The sequence below is a fragment of the Mixophyes fleayi genome, chromosome 1, assembly GCF_038048845.1.
Source record: "Mixophyes fleayi isolate aMixFle1 chromosome 1, aMixFle1.hap1, whole genome shotgun sequence".
NCBI lineage: Eukaryota > Metazoa > Chordata > Amphibia > Anura > Limnodynastidae > Mixophyes > Mixophyes fleayi.
In genome coordinates this window covers 449,349,427-449,363,898 of record NC_134402.1, presented here as the reverse complement: position 1 = coordinate 449,363,898, position 14,472 = coordinate 449,349,427, and positions in this window count along the sequence as shown.

Below are 14,472 nucleotides of genomic sequence, written 5' to 3'. Positions count from 1 at the left end.
TACAGCCTTACCCCTATCCTAGATTTATAATTAGTAGGGACTTTTACTAGAACGAATGAGTGAATCAATGGATTTGTCACATGGGAAGACATGACAGGTAGTTTCTGATTGGATGGCCCTAGAACTCATCCAATCAGTAGCCAGCTACTATTTCTCTCCTTTCATCATCATCATCATCATTTATTTATATAGCGCCACTAATTCCACAGTGCTGTACAGAGAACTCACTCACATCAGTCCCTGTCCCATCGGGGCTTACAGTCTAAATTCCCTAACACATACACACACACACACACACACACACAGACTAGGGTCAATTTTTTATCAGCCAATTAACCTACCAGTATGTTTTTGGGGTGTGGGAGGAAACTGGAACACCCGGAGGAAACCCACGCAAACACGGGGAGAACATACAAACTGCTCACAGATAAGGCCATGGTCGGGAATTAAACTCATGACCCCAGTGCTGCAAGGCAGAAGTGCTAACCACTGAGCCACCGTGCTGCTCCTTTGTATTCACACATCAGGATCCTCTCTCTCATTCGCCAAACATATATAATTGCTGAAGGCTTCTATCCTAGTTCCCCACTAATAGTAAATACCGGACCGTGCGGCATTGAGCAAACAGTGTGTGTTAATGTGTGTGTGGAGAGGGAAGGTAATATGATACTTTTAAACAGAGCTGCAGTGGATGTAAGGGTAACACTGAACTATGTATTTTACCAGCATGAGTTATAGCTGAACTTTTCATTTTTGGGGTTTAGTGGCTCATTAACCTGTGAGTATCTTCAACGTATTTCCAAAAGTACATTAACGCCAAGCTCTCCAAAAAATGTTGTGCATTAATAATAATAATAATAATTTATTGTTAGTATTATACATGTGTATTGTTAGGTATTTATTTTTAAAGGGGAAGAGTGAATTACTCTATTACTGGTACAGCAGTAGAAGGTGAAAGCATGAGCCCACTGCCACCCATTAGATCTTGCTCTGCCACCCTGTCTATGGGAAAGTGGCCTTTCTAATTTATTTTGGGGATCCTCTTACTGTAAGTAACTTGACAACTACTTTATATGCTATAATTACTCATTCCTGGACCTCTCTGCTGCATTTGACACTGTTGACCACTTACTACAATCCCCAGGTCTTCAGGACACTGTCCTATCCAGGTTCTCAACATACTTACAAAATAGTTTATTGATGGCCTGATTCATTAAGGCACGTAAATGCTGATAAATGTCATATTTTGCCTAAAATCAAACCAGACATGCCCAGAAACGAACCATACGCCAGAGAACAAAGCAGCGTCTAATCCATCCTTGTCCTTGACCCTTATTCCAGCCTATGATTTCAGGGGCTGAGCGGGGAAGGGACTAGGCGTATGCATGCACGGTGGCTTAGTGGTTAGCACTTCTGCCTCACAGCATTGGGGCCATGAGTTCAATTCCCGACCATGGCCTTATCTGCGTGGAGTTTGTATGTTCTCCCCGTGTTTGCGTGGGTTTCCTCCGGGTGCTCCGGTTTCCTCCCACACTCCAAAAACATACTGGTAGGTTAATTAGCTCCTATTAAATTGCCCTTGGTCTCTCTCTTGGTCTGTGTGTGTGTAAGTTAGGGGATTTAGATTGTAAGCTCCAATGGGGCAGGGACAGATGTGAATGAGTTCTCTGTACAGCGCTGCGGAATTATTCGCGTTATATAAATAGATAATGATGATGCATGTAGTCAATGTACAGTAAAGTTGTGCTAAGCTCGAGCGCACACAGCAGCTTTGGGCACCTCTTAGGTACGTGTTTTTCAGTGGTATCACGTGCACCAGCTACAGGTCGGGTGTAAATGCCAATTACTAGTGATGACGGCTGTGTATACAGCTAGACCACTTGTTTGCAATCAGGAGCAACTGTAAAAATGCATTTTATGTACAGTTCACATTCATAACATCCTCATAAATGTATATTATGGAAAAAAACATTTTTTTTTATATTTTTATATTTTAATGTTTTATCTTTAACGATTATATTATTAACTGGTGGCTTTAATTGTGTAGTTTTTTTTCTGTGCATTAATTTGGGACTTTATATTCTACCTATGTATTAGACCTATTCTGCAGTGTATTGTCTGTTAGAGCAGAGTACACCTAGACATGTATTCAACAACAGATGTATCTTTATATCCACTCCTTGCTGAATATGGATGTGCGTATACCCGATTTATGTGCATTTTTAAAAAACGCACAATGCGTTCATTTTGCGTCCCTTGATGAATCAGACCCTCAGTGTTAGCATTTCTGGATCCATCACCTCTCTCCTTCCTCTATCAGGTGGAGAACCACAAGGCTCAGTCCTAGGTCCCCTGCGGTACTCTATGCCATGTCTCTTGGTATACTAATAATAATACCGTATTTTATCTGTCTTCTCCGGATCTCTCGGCCATTTGGGTTGGTCTGCATTGCAGAAAGTCTTTCTGCCATTTCATCTCTCACCACCTCAAACTAACCTCGCCCATCTCACACTAATAATATTTCCTACCTGACATCTCTATTTCTCTTGACAACACAGCAATAAACTCTACCCCTCAGGTTCCCTGCCATGGGGTCATCCTCGACTCAAAACTGTCCTTTGTTCCCCACAGCAATTCTGTATCCTCTGTAATTCTGTTAAATACAGCTAAGAAAAATGTCCAGAAAATGTGCATATCTCACACAAGACACTATAGAAACTATCTATTTTGAATGCAGTAGCAAAAAAAAATTTCCTCGTAAAATTGTTCTTCTACTGCTGCTTTGCTCTGTCAGTACCTAAATTGGTCGTCTGAATTTTACCAAGTCTAATATCAAAGACTTCTACTAACATATTAGGCCATAAACTAAACTGTAAAATAGAAATCTCTTCACCTGTCTCAAAATTTCTTGCAACACTACCTCTCCACCCAGCCAAGATCTGTACCTCTTGTCCACACTTATTACCTATAAAACTTCAAGTGTTCCCCGAAAACTCATCTCTTTGGGAAAGCTTAACAAATTCCCAAACCGCCTTCTTAACCTCCCTAAAATTTTCTACCCTATTATCCTCTACATAGTTCACACATAACTTACATGCATTTTTTTTCTATATTCAAACAACCCTCTGAGCCCCAAACCAACATTGCTGTGTGACAGGACCAATATAAGGGGCACTTAACCTCTTGTATCTAACTCCTTTTTTTCGGTAGATTTCAAGCTTTTGAGCAGGGCCCTCTTATCTCTTTAATCTGTTAATGCCCATTCTCGTTTTCTTATGTTTACTTGCACACAATTGGAAAGCATTGGAAAGTATGCTGGTGCTATATAAATAAAAGTTAATAAATAATAATACTAAATACTTATGTTATATCTGAACAGCTTTGTTTGCTCAAAATATGATCTTGACGTTTCTAACTGAACAGTTTCGTATTGTGAGTAATCCTGTTGCACCACAGGACGCCTCTAAAGGGTATGATTAAACTATATGTTTGTTTGACACACTGTCATTTATGGTAATACACATTTTACTTAAATATTATTACTATTATTTAATTTGGCTGTTTACATCTCATGCTTATAGAATACAGACAGTAAAACAAATCATTGCTAGAGTCTTCTTTTCTTCCAGCACCTATAACACAATATCTTCTTCTTTGAGAGTCATCTATGGTGCCTAGAAACATAAGTATAAGTTTCTGGGTTCCATAACAGAACTTTTAAGGTCCCCTTTCACACCCTTTAAACTCACTAGAAAAAAGCAAACCTGGATCTAGGCTGCAAAATGGACCCTTACTTAGCCAACTTCAATTAATAGTCAGGAGGCTAGCGGGATCAAGACAATAAAGGGGAATTCAAGTGGGGGGGAGCATTATTACCGTTAATATGGTAATTTCAACGCGGCTCAGGAAGCTGCGAGAAAATATCAGCATTGAAATTACCACAGTAACAATAAGAACGCACAGCAATTACCATACTAAACGTAATTGTGCGCACCCCGTATTGTTCTAAAGAACAACGCGGGAATTGAATTCCCCCCTAAGGGTCATTTAAGAGCCCGAAAAAATGCAGGTCCACATTGACTTTTATTTGTGCAAATTCGCCTATTTGTCAGAGTGAATTTTAAGATACACGTCCAACTTCAAGGTCCTTGGAACTGGTCCTATTAAACATCTACTTTTGCAGGTCCACCAAAATGTTCATGGTGGAAAGAGAAAAATATCACTTCCAAGTCCAACCTATAATCAATATTGTCCGACTCTCTATTCATTTCAAATTTTATATGTTTTTTTTCTCTAAAACACTGCTCGGTTTAGCTTTATTGATGTCTTTAATGTATATTGAGGGTGAGGGCAGATGAGGAGCCTTTAGTCCAATATAATTGGCTGAAAATATACATTCCTGTAAAAATGCAGAAGGTGACTCATTACAAGTTTAGGGTGAGACTCTTATCTCTGCCTACAGGGAGATAGAAAAATCAAATGTTTTTTTGGGAGAAAATGCTATGTGCCATCCCAGATAGCAGAAAATCCCCCATAATTGTTCTCGCTCCACCCTGTGAATTCCATTTAAATAATCCTCTCCCACAGAAAAAAAACTTGTTATTGCACTTGGAATTCCTCTACCAAGCCCCTCACCTAATAGGAAATGCCCATTGACCCACCCAACTTTTCCCATCAAAAAGATGCTACATTTTGCACCCTCAGAGACACCACAATTTGTATGTATATAATCATGAGTGTCGCTAAAAATCTTGCACATTTGCACAACAACCTTCAAAAAGGCATTTGACCCTCACCTATAAACTTTTTTAAATTTCTCTTAATGTGTTGATATCTTCACACCTGGGAAATCAGATCACAGCCAATGTCCCTTATAATGGAGGATGTCCACATGGTTGGGTTTGGAAATCCAACACTGTCGTCAGTGCCAGGTCTCTGCTTAATGGAAATTATGTAAACAGATAGTAGTGACTGATAATAGTGATTGATCTCTGCAAACATCATATAGTTTCTATCATGTACTATATAAATGATAGCTAGAATCTGATTGGTTGCTAGGGGTAACACCTCCACTTTCCTTTATAGAAGGTTTAATAAATCTACCCCCAAGAATCTCCAATAAACTAGCTTTTATTTACAGTGCCCTCTAAACATCTCTCCAACCACATTAATGTACAGCTAATCTACACTGGTCAGATATCTGACCATCTCTTAGTACCAGCTCTCATTCCTAAAAACAAAAGTGATCCAAGGGGACAATTGCCAATCTACTAGATCTCCCATAATATTTAAATAAAATAAACTGAACACTCATGTGATCTGAAATGTGCTCAGGCCATAAGAGCAACCCTATGCTTCTTTTTGGGTTCCAAAGAAGGTTTCACAGATACATGAATCTCTACCGAGTTTTACTGTTATTTTGGGTGCATCAGTGTTACGAACCGCGGCTCTCCGACGGGCCGCCGCGGCTCGCTTCCGGTCTTCTCGGACACCCCGGCCGTCTCCATGATGACCGGGGTGTCACTTCCGCCTCTGACGTCCCGGTTGCCTAGGCAACAACCGGGACGCTGTAATCCAGAGGCCGCAGCGCCCGGCCAGCGGGCTGACACCCGGGCACAGATCAGCAAGGAAAGGTAGGGTTGTTATATATATCTATAGACTCTTATGGGAGTCTTATATATTTACTGTATTGGTACTGGCTTGGTTTTTGTCAGCATTGTGTCAGTGCAGAGTCATACAGTGGGAGGGGTTTCTGTTATCATGATTCCTATTGGCCCTTCTTGCTATTTAAGGCAGTGAGGACTGAGCCTCATTGCCAGTTATAGCTTCCTGTTTAGCTAGGCTCCTGTTCCTGTTTCCCTGCTCCTGTGCTTATTCTATTATTGGATTTCCCGTGTATGACCCCTGGCTTGTTTTTGGACTTCGTTGTATTGCCTGTGACCCCTGACTTCGGCTCGTTTTCTGATATCCCTGTCTGCTGCCGGCCCTTGACCTTTTGCCTGGATCTCACATCGCTGTGTTCTACTACGCTGCCTCAGGGTTCTCCCCAGTCAGTGCACACTACACGACCCTCCGTTCGTCTGCAGCCAAGTCTGTCCCCACCACTAGGGGCTCCAGTGAACACCAGACATCAGAGCAGATTCCGGGTTCTGTCGTGCTGACTGAAGGAGTTCCTAACATTATAACTGGCCCAAAAAATAAAAACGATCCTATTTTCCACTGATGGAACCCAGTCCGGCTCAAGTCCTAGCAGGGCAGATCCAAGTTGTGTCGCAGATGGTTCAGGATCTTTCACACAGGCTTTCTGCTCAGGAAGAAGCCGCCAAGGCCTCACAAGCAACTCCGGCACCTGAGCCAAAGTTAAATCTTCCGGACCGGTTCTCTGGAGAGAGAACCTTATTCCAAAATTTTAAGGAGGGCTGCAAGCTGTATTTTCGTCTCAGGCCCCGCTCCTCGGGCTCGGAGCAACAGAGGGTCGGCATTGTCATCTCCTTACTCCAAGGCGATCCCCAATCCTGGGCGTTCAGTCTGACTCCTGTTAATCCAGCTCTGCAGTCCGTAGACGCCTTCTTCAACGCACTTGGTCTCTTATATGATGACCCAGATAGGGTGGCCTCGGCCGAGTCCCACCTAAGAGCGCTGAAACAGGGACGGCGGACAGCGGAAGACAGCCAGTGGAATGACCCCGCACTACGGAGTCAGTTCCGGCTTGGGCTCTCGGAGCAGATAAAGGACTCCTTAGTCCAGTATCCTTCATCATCTTCCTTGGAGGCCTTAATGCAATTGGTTATTAAAATTGACCGCAGGATCAAGGAAAGAAGGTCCGAGAAGGAGGCCGCCTCACCATCCTGGTCCTCTCCAGCCGTCTACCCAGTTCCTCAGGATTTACCAGAGCCCATGCAGTTAGGGGCTTATCGCCTGTCCCCTGAGGAGAAATCCAGGCGGCGGTCATTGGGGCTATGTCTCTATTGCGGCAATAAAGGCCATCTCCTGCGTAGCTGCCCGAACAAGGCGGGAAAAGACCAGGCCTAGGAGTAAAGGAGGAGCTACACCTAGGTCTCCAGATGGTCTCCTCCAAGAATTCTGTCTTAATCCCTGCTCGGATCATGTATGGTAATCGATCCGTTTCTATCCCTGCCTTTCTTGATAGTGGGGCAGCCGGAAACTTTTTGGATATAAACTTTGCCAAGACTCTGGGCATTCCGTCCGTAAACTTGGACTCGGAGATCACGGTCTGCGGACTGGATGGCAGACCGTTAACTGACGGAAGGGTCTCATATCAAACGCCTCCTCTGCAGCTTACGGTGGGAGCTCTCCATTCTGAAGTCCTCTCGTTCTTTCTGATTCCTTGTTCCTCCGTACCATTGATCCTCGGGCATCCCTGGCTTCAACTTCACAACCCTCACATAGATTGGAGCACGGGAGAGATCATACGATGGAGTAAGGCTTGTTCCTCAACCTGTCTTGCTCTTCCTCTCCGGATTGTTCAGCCTTGCCCTGGATCTCTTCCATTGCCTTATCGTGAATTCCACGACGTGTTCTCGAAAAAAGAAGCAGACTCTCTACCCCCACACCGTAGCTACGATTGCTCCATTGATTTGGTTCCAGATGCCAAGCTTCCTAAGGGAAGATTATATGCCTTGTCTATTCCCGAGACTAAGTCTATGGATGATTATGTGGAGGAAAACCTACGTAAGGGATTCATTCAACCATCCAAATCACCCGTAGGAGCGGGTTTCTTCTTTGTGAAAAAAAAAGATGGGAGCCTCCGGCCGTGCATAGACTATAGGGGTCTAAATGGGATCACCGTGAAAAATACCTATCCGTTGCCACTCATCTCCGTGCTGTTTGATCAGCTCAAATTAGCCACAATATTCTCCAAGATCGATCTGCGGGGGGCATATAATCTGGTTCGAATCAAAAAGGGCGATGAGTGGAAGACGGCCTTCAACACTCACTCAGGCCATTATGAATATCGGGTCATGCCCTTCGGCCTATGTAACGCCCCCGCAGTGTTTCAAGATTTTATTAATGATGTCCTACGAGAATTCCTGGGGAGATTCGTTGTAGTGTATCTTGACGACATTTTGATTTATTCCCAGTCGTTGGAGCAACACCGTACTCATGTCAGACAGGTACTTCGGAAACTCCGCCAGCACTGCCTCTTCGCTAAACTCGAGAAATGCGAGTTTGAAGTCACTCAGGTCACGTTCCTCGGATATGTCATCTTTCCTCGTGGCTTCTCCATGGATCCCAGTAAGGTACAGGCAGTTCTCGATTGGATCCAGCCAAGCAATTTTAAAGCCATTCAGAGGTTTTTAGGATTCGCTAATTACTATAGGCGATTCATCCGGTCATTCTCGGTATTAGTGGCTCCAATTACAGCCCTTACCCGAAAAGGGGCCGATACCGTTAATTGGTCCTCTACTGCCTTAACGTCTTTTCAGGAGTTAAAAGAGGCGTTCATCTCTGCACCTGTTCTCCGACACCCCAATCCAGAGTTACCCTTTATCATCGAAGTGGACGCTTCTGACGTCGGGGCAGGTGCCATCCTTTCTCAGAAAGACCTCAATGATCACTGCCTGCACCCCTGTGCATTTTTCTCCAGGAAATTTTCCTCCGCTGAGACCCACTACGACGTTGGAAATAGGGAGTTGCTGGCAATCAAGTGGGCATTTGAAGAGTGGCGCCACTGGCTGGAGGGAGCTAATCATGTTGTTACAGTATATACCGCCCACAAAAATCTACAGTATATTCAATCTGCCAAGATTGTGAACTCCAGACAAGAACGGTGGGTCCTCTTCTTCTCCCGTTTCAACTTTACCATTACCTTCTGGCCCGGATCCAAGAACATTAAGGCGGACGCCTTGTCTCGCAGTTTTTTCGCCTCTCATCCTTCCCTCGCAGAAACCACTTTCATTATTCCGGCATCCAAAGTAGTCCTTGGCCTAACTCAGGATCTTGGCACAACTCTCCGTGGTCTCCAACAGTTGGCACCATCAGCTACTCCCAGGGGTAAATTATTCGTACCGGATTATCTGAGGAGGACGGTCCTCACCGAATGTCATGATAATAAAACCTCAGGTCACCCTGGAGTATCCAAGACATTGGAACTTCTGTCTCATTCCGTCTGGTGGCCTTCCTTGGCAGCAGATACCAAAGAGTTTGTGTTATCCTGTGAAACCTGTGCCAGGAACAAGTCTTCTCGCAAACGTCCTGCCGGGCCTCTTATGCCACTGTCCATTCCAGCGAGACCCTGGACCCACATATCGATGGATTTCATCGTGGAATTACCGCGCTCATCCAGCTTTAACACCATCTGGGTGATAGTGGACAGATTTAGTAAGATGGCACATTTCGTCCCTCTTGTAGGATTGCCATGTGCTAAAACCTTGGCATCTCTATTCATTCAGCACGTTTTCAAGCTCCATGGACTTCCTGTTAACATTGTCTCTGACCGCGGCTCCCAATTTGTAGCCACATTCTGGAGATCATTCTGTGCCCAATTAGGAATCAAACTATGTCTATCTTCAGGGTATCACCCACAGTCCAACGGACAAACGGAGAGGGTTAATCAATCCCTTGAGCAATTTCTCCGTTTATATGTAACTAAATGCCATAGTGATTGGGCTGCTCTGCTTCCATGGGCAGAATTCGCCTACAACAACTCGTGCCATTCGTCTACTCTGGTATCACCATTCTTCTGTAACCTCAGATTCCATCCTCGGTCCAACTCGCTGGAGGTCTGGAATCAAGCTAAATCTAGTTCTTCGATTTCTTATCTGTGCCGGATATGGAGAAAGGTTCACCTTGCCCTCAAACAAGCTTCATTTAAGTCTAAGCATTATGCTGATCAGCATCGTGGACCATGTCCTTTCAAGGTCGGGGACAAGGTGTGGCTGTCTACCCGCAACATTAAACTTAAGCAACCTTGTAGGAAGTTGGGTCCTAGGTTCATTAGACCCTTCGCCATTATTAAACAGATTAATCCTGTGGCTTTCAAGTTGAAACTTCCTCCTTCACTCAAAATTCCTAACACATTCCATTGTTCCTTGTTGAAAGCAGTCACATGGTCACATAAATTCAGACCACGTCAATTGCACAGACCTCGTCCTGTCTCAGTCAGAGGACACCAAGAGTTTATTGTTGAAAAGATCCTAGACTCCAAAAGGGTGCAAAGTCAAATCCACTTTTTGGTCCACTGGAAGGGCTACGGCCCGGAGGAGCGATCTTGGGTGCCGCAAAAGCATCTTCATGCTAACCAACTCATTAAGGACTTCTTCAAAAAGTATCCTGGGAAACCTGGAAGTCGGGGTGCATTGACCCCTCCTCAAGGGGGGGGTACTGTTACGAACCGCGGCTCTCCGACGGGCCGCCGCGGCTCGCTTCTGGTCTTCTCGGACGCCCCGGCCGTCTCCATGACGACCGGGGTGTCACTTCCGCCTCTGACGTCCCGGTTGCCTAGGCAACAACCGGGACGCTGTAATCCAGAGGCCGCAGCGCCCGGCCAGCGGGCTGACACCTGGGCACAGATCAGCAAGGAAAGGTAGGGTTGTTATATATATCTATAGACTCTTATGGGAGTCTTATATATTTACTGTATTGGTACTGGCTTGGTTTTTGTCAGCATTGTGTCAGTGCAGAGTCATACAGTGGGAGGGGTTTCTGTTATCATGATTCCTATTGGCCCTTCTTGCTATTTAAGGCAGTGAGGACTGAGCCTCATTGCCAGTTATAGCTTCCTGTTTAGCTAGGCTCCTGTTCCTGTTTCCCTGCTCCTGTGCTTATTCTATTATTGGATTTCCCGTGTATGACCCCTGGCTTGTTTTTGGACTTCGTTGTATTGCCTGTGACCCCTGACTTCGGCTCGTTTTCTGATATCCCTGTCTGCTGCCGGCCCTTGACCTTTTGCCTGGATCTCACATCGCTGTGTTCTACTACGCTGCCTCAGGGTTCTCCCCAGTCAGTGCACACTACACGACCCTCCGTTCGTCTGCAGCCAAGTCTGTCCCCACCACTAGGGGCTCCAGTGAACACCAGACATCGGAGCAGATTCCGGGTTCTGTCGTGCTGACTGAAGGAGTTCCTAACAATCAGTAGTTCTATTTATATGAAAAATAGCATTGTAAGTTAAAGATTTTGAATGGAAAACTGTCCTGGTGTCAAGATACCAATGTGTTTGAGTCAAGACTCCCAGAGTAGCCTTTGGACATTGGTGTACTTTGGATCAGACAGAAAAAGAGGAGTGAAAGATAAATGATTTCTTTGTTACAGAAGGTGCAAACACAGCTGTAAAACAATAATTATAATGAACAGCACAATTAAACAACACCCAAACAATCACCAAAATCTAAATAGCCTCCTCAACACATGCCAAGATAAAGATATTAGCAACCGTTATATGTCTAAACAAAATTTCTATGGCCGGACAAGTTGTAAAAAGTCTCTGATTGTATAATCTCACCTCTCCAAGCTATTTGCGATGTTAATGGTCCTGATGCATTGGCTACAACAACGCAGCATTCCTGAGTACTCTGATTCCCTCAAATTTCTGGACTGCGGCCAAGCTGTTAAATGTAACTCCCTGCCAAGCTGTTAGTTCCATAAACGCCTATTAAAAGCTTCTGGCCAAATTGTAAATACCATAGACATGAAATGCAACTCCAGCCAAGCTGTAGATGCGATACTTGAAACTTTTCGGTCACGGCCCCTAAGCCATGCACTCTCTACCGAGATGGTAGGAGTCTGGGCCCCAGTCATCCTGGTTCTGTAGGCACAACAGGTGGACAGATTAATGAGCAGGATGTTCAGTCAGGGATGCGACTAAATTCAGAGTTGTGATCAGGGCCGGATTAACCCTATGGCTAACTGGGCTACAGCCCAGGGGCCGCTGGCATCCAGGGGGCCCTTGAAAGTGCTCAGCAGCAGTATTGATCGGTCGGGGGTGGGGGCGCCCCCGGCGCGATCAGTGCTGCTGAGCACTTTCACTGCGGTCCTTTCCCGGCGCGCTGTAGTCTTCTTACTGAGGAGATCTCGTGAATCTTACTCTCACGAGATCTCCTCAGTAAAGAGCGTATAGCGCACTGGAGAAGGAGGTAAGTGCTGGGGGGGGGGGCAGCTTGGATCACGGGGGTGCAGCTCGTATCACGGGGGGGGGCCCTCACGGGGGAATGTAGACCCCCTTAGCCCAGGGGCCTCCATTCCCTTAATCCGGCCCTGGTTGTGATCAGGACACATCTTGGAGCTGGTGGGAAACAGTACAGCACCAGAAAGCTCAGAATATTTAAGAACAACCCTGGGTTCCCTTGCAGGCTCTTCATAAACACTTCCGAAATCCCAAGGGTTATCCAAGTATATCCAGGATGCCGATGGCTCACAAATCCTTGGGGTTTGGAAATGGGTGTGGAGAGATATTATCCCCATGTGGATTTCCCCCCTGCTGGTCTGGTGCCCAGGAGTCTGGCACAGTTCTAGGGAGAACAATAGAGGAGCAAACTATTTGCTGCAGGTCTTAATCCCAGATGATGAATAGCAACTCCTTGTGTTAACCCCTTCCTTGCATTTGTGATGTGAAATGGGCTCCAGCTGCTCCAGACTTCCTTTCCCAACTCTAGAAGGAGGTAACTGGCCAGGAAGCAATAGAGCAAATATTTTGTAGTCCAAATAAGGCATATATAAGGCTATATTTAAGAGCCTGGAGTTGTAGTCCATCAACTCTTAGTTCAGAACCAGATTTTGAAATCCATATACTTAAAGCAAACAAACCCACAAAGTTTTTCTATGTGCCAAGTTTGGATAACAATAGTGTCTATCCAAAAACTTATTGAGCAAATATAGTCTTTTGCCCCTGGTGACACATGAGGGGTGGTAACTTAAAACCCAACACATTACACCAGGGAAAACAGGAACACATGGGAGACCTACACACTATACCTCTCGTCAGCACTATCATGTAGGAAAAGTGGAGAAGAGTGCTCCCATGATCATCTCCTACTAGGTGTCAGTAAACGTAGATGCTGGTTCAATAGCTCTTTCTTTGATTCCCATTTAGCTACGTTGGGAGTGAAACTGTGGGTCCTGGCATCTTTGCTGAAGATGACTGAGACAGTAAAGGCCTGATTCATTAAGGTACTTAAATTAAGAAGTTTCTTATTTAAGTCTCCTGGACAAAACCATGTTACAATGCAAGGGGTGAAAATTAGTTTTCTGTTTTGCACATAAGTTAAAAACGGGCTGATTTTTTCATGTAGCACACAAATATCAACTTTAAATTTCAGTGTACAAATAAGCTATCAAGTATTTATGTGCTACATGAAAAAACAGTCAGTATATAACTTATGTGCAAAACAGAAAACTAATTTTCACCCCTTGCATTGTAACATGTTTTTGTCCAGGAGACTTAAATAATAAACTTCTTAATTTAAGTACTTTATTGAATCAGGCCCTAAGTGACCAAATCACTGCCAAGTTTAGTGGCTTCTACAGGTCCACAAAGGTTACAGGTGGGTTCAGAATTATTTATGTAAGATATATATTGTTCAAAAGAATGTTCCTTAGGGATTTTGTTGAAAGACTTTTCCATTGAGCAGGGTTAATGGCTACATCCATTATTGGGACATTATAGGTGGTAGTCCAGGATATGGAGCTGTTGATATTTTCCATATATAAACTCAACACTGCATCTATAAATTGGAGATAAACTTAGCTTGGAGGAAAGGCATCCTGTATGTGCGAATGAACTTGGGGAGATGCTACCGATATATATTGCACAAATACACTTAAGAATATGAAGCTTTCTGTATATATTAGAACACTTCAGTTGAAAGGCTTGCTGCACAATAGCAATTGAAAAGGATATTACTTAGACAATAAATATAATGAATAAAACAAGATGCTTGAATATCATGCGTTGCCATAATATCTTTGTGATATAACTTGAGGTGAACTATAGTAAAAAAAATGATCTATAAAGTTTTTCAAAGGGCTCATTTATGCATTTTTCAACTCCCATGGCCACAGCACATTTAGCCAAATACCTAATGCAACAGTGTTAGGACTCTGTGTTAAGTCATTGTTTTGCACCTGGCTGCAGTACCTCTCTGCCACCAGAGGCGCTGCTGTTCTACCAGTGAACATTTTTCCCTCATTGGCAGGAATTAATCTTCTTCTCCTGTTAATTATTTGCACCTGCCTCACTGATTATTTATGCCTCTTCCTCCCCATGCACCTGGCTGGTCATTGTTTGATTTTCCCTTAGACTACCTGTATTGCTACATTCTGTCCCTGTGAAATTGTGATTAGAAAACTCATTCCAGTCTAATAGACCCATAGAACACAACCTATACCCTTGTATTCTTCATTAGGTATTGTAAAATAAATTGAAAGTAGTCAGAGCTGAACAAATCCTATGAAAGAATGTGATTGCTCTCAGTATACACAGCACTCTGAAAAGGAGGAAGGGCTAGTTCCCAT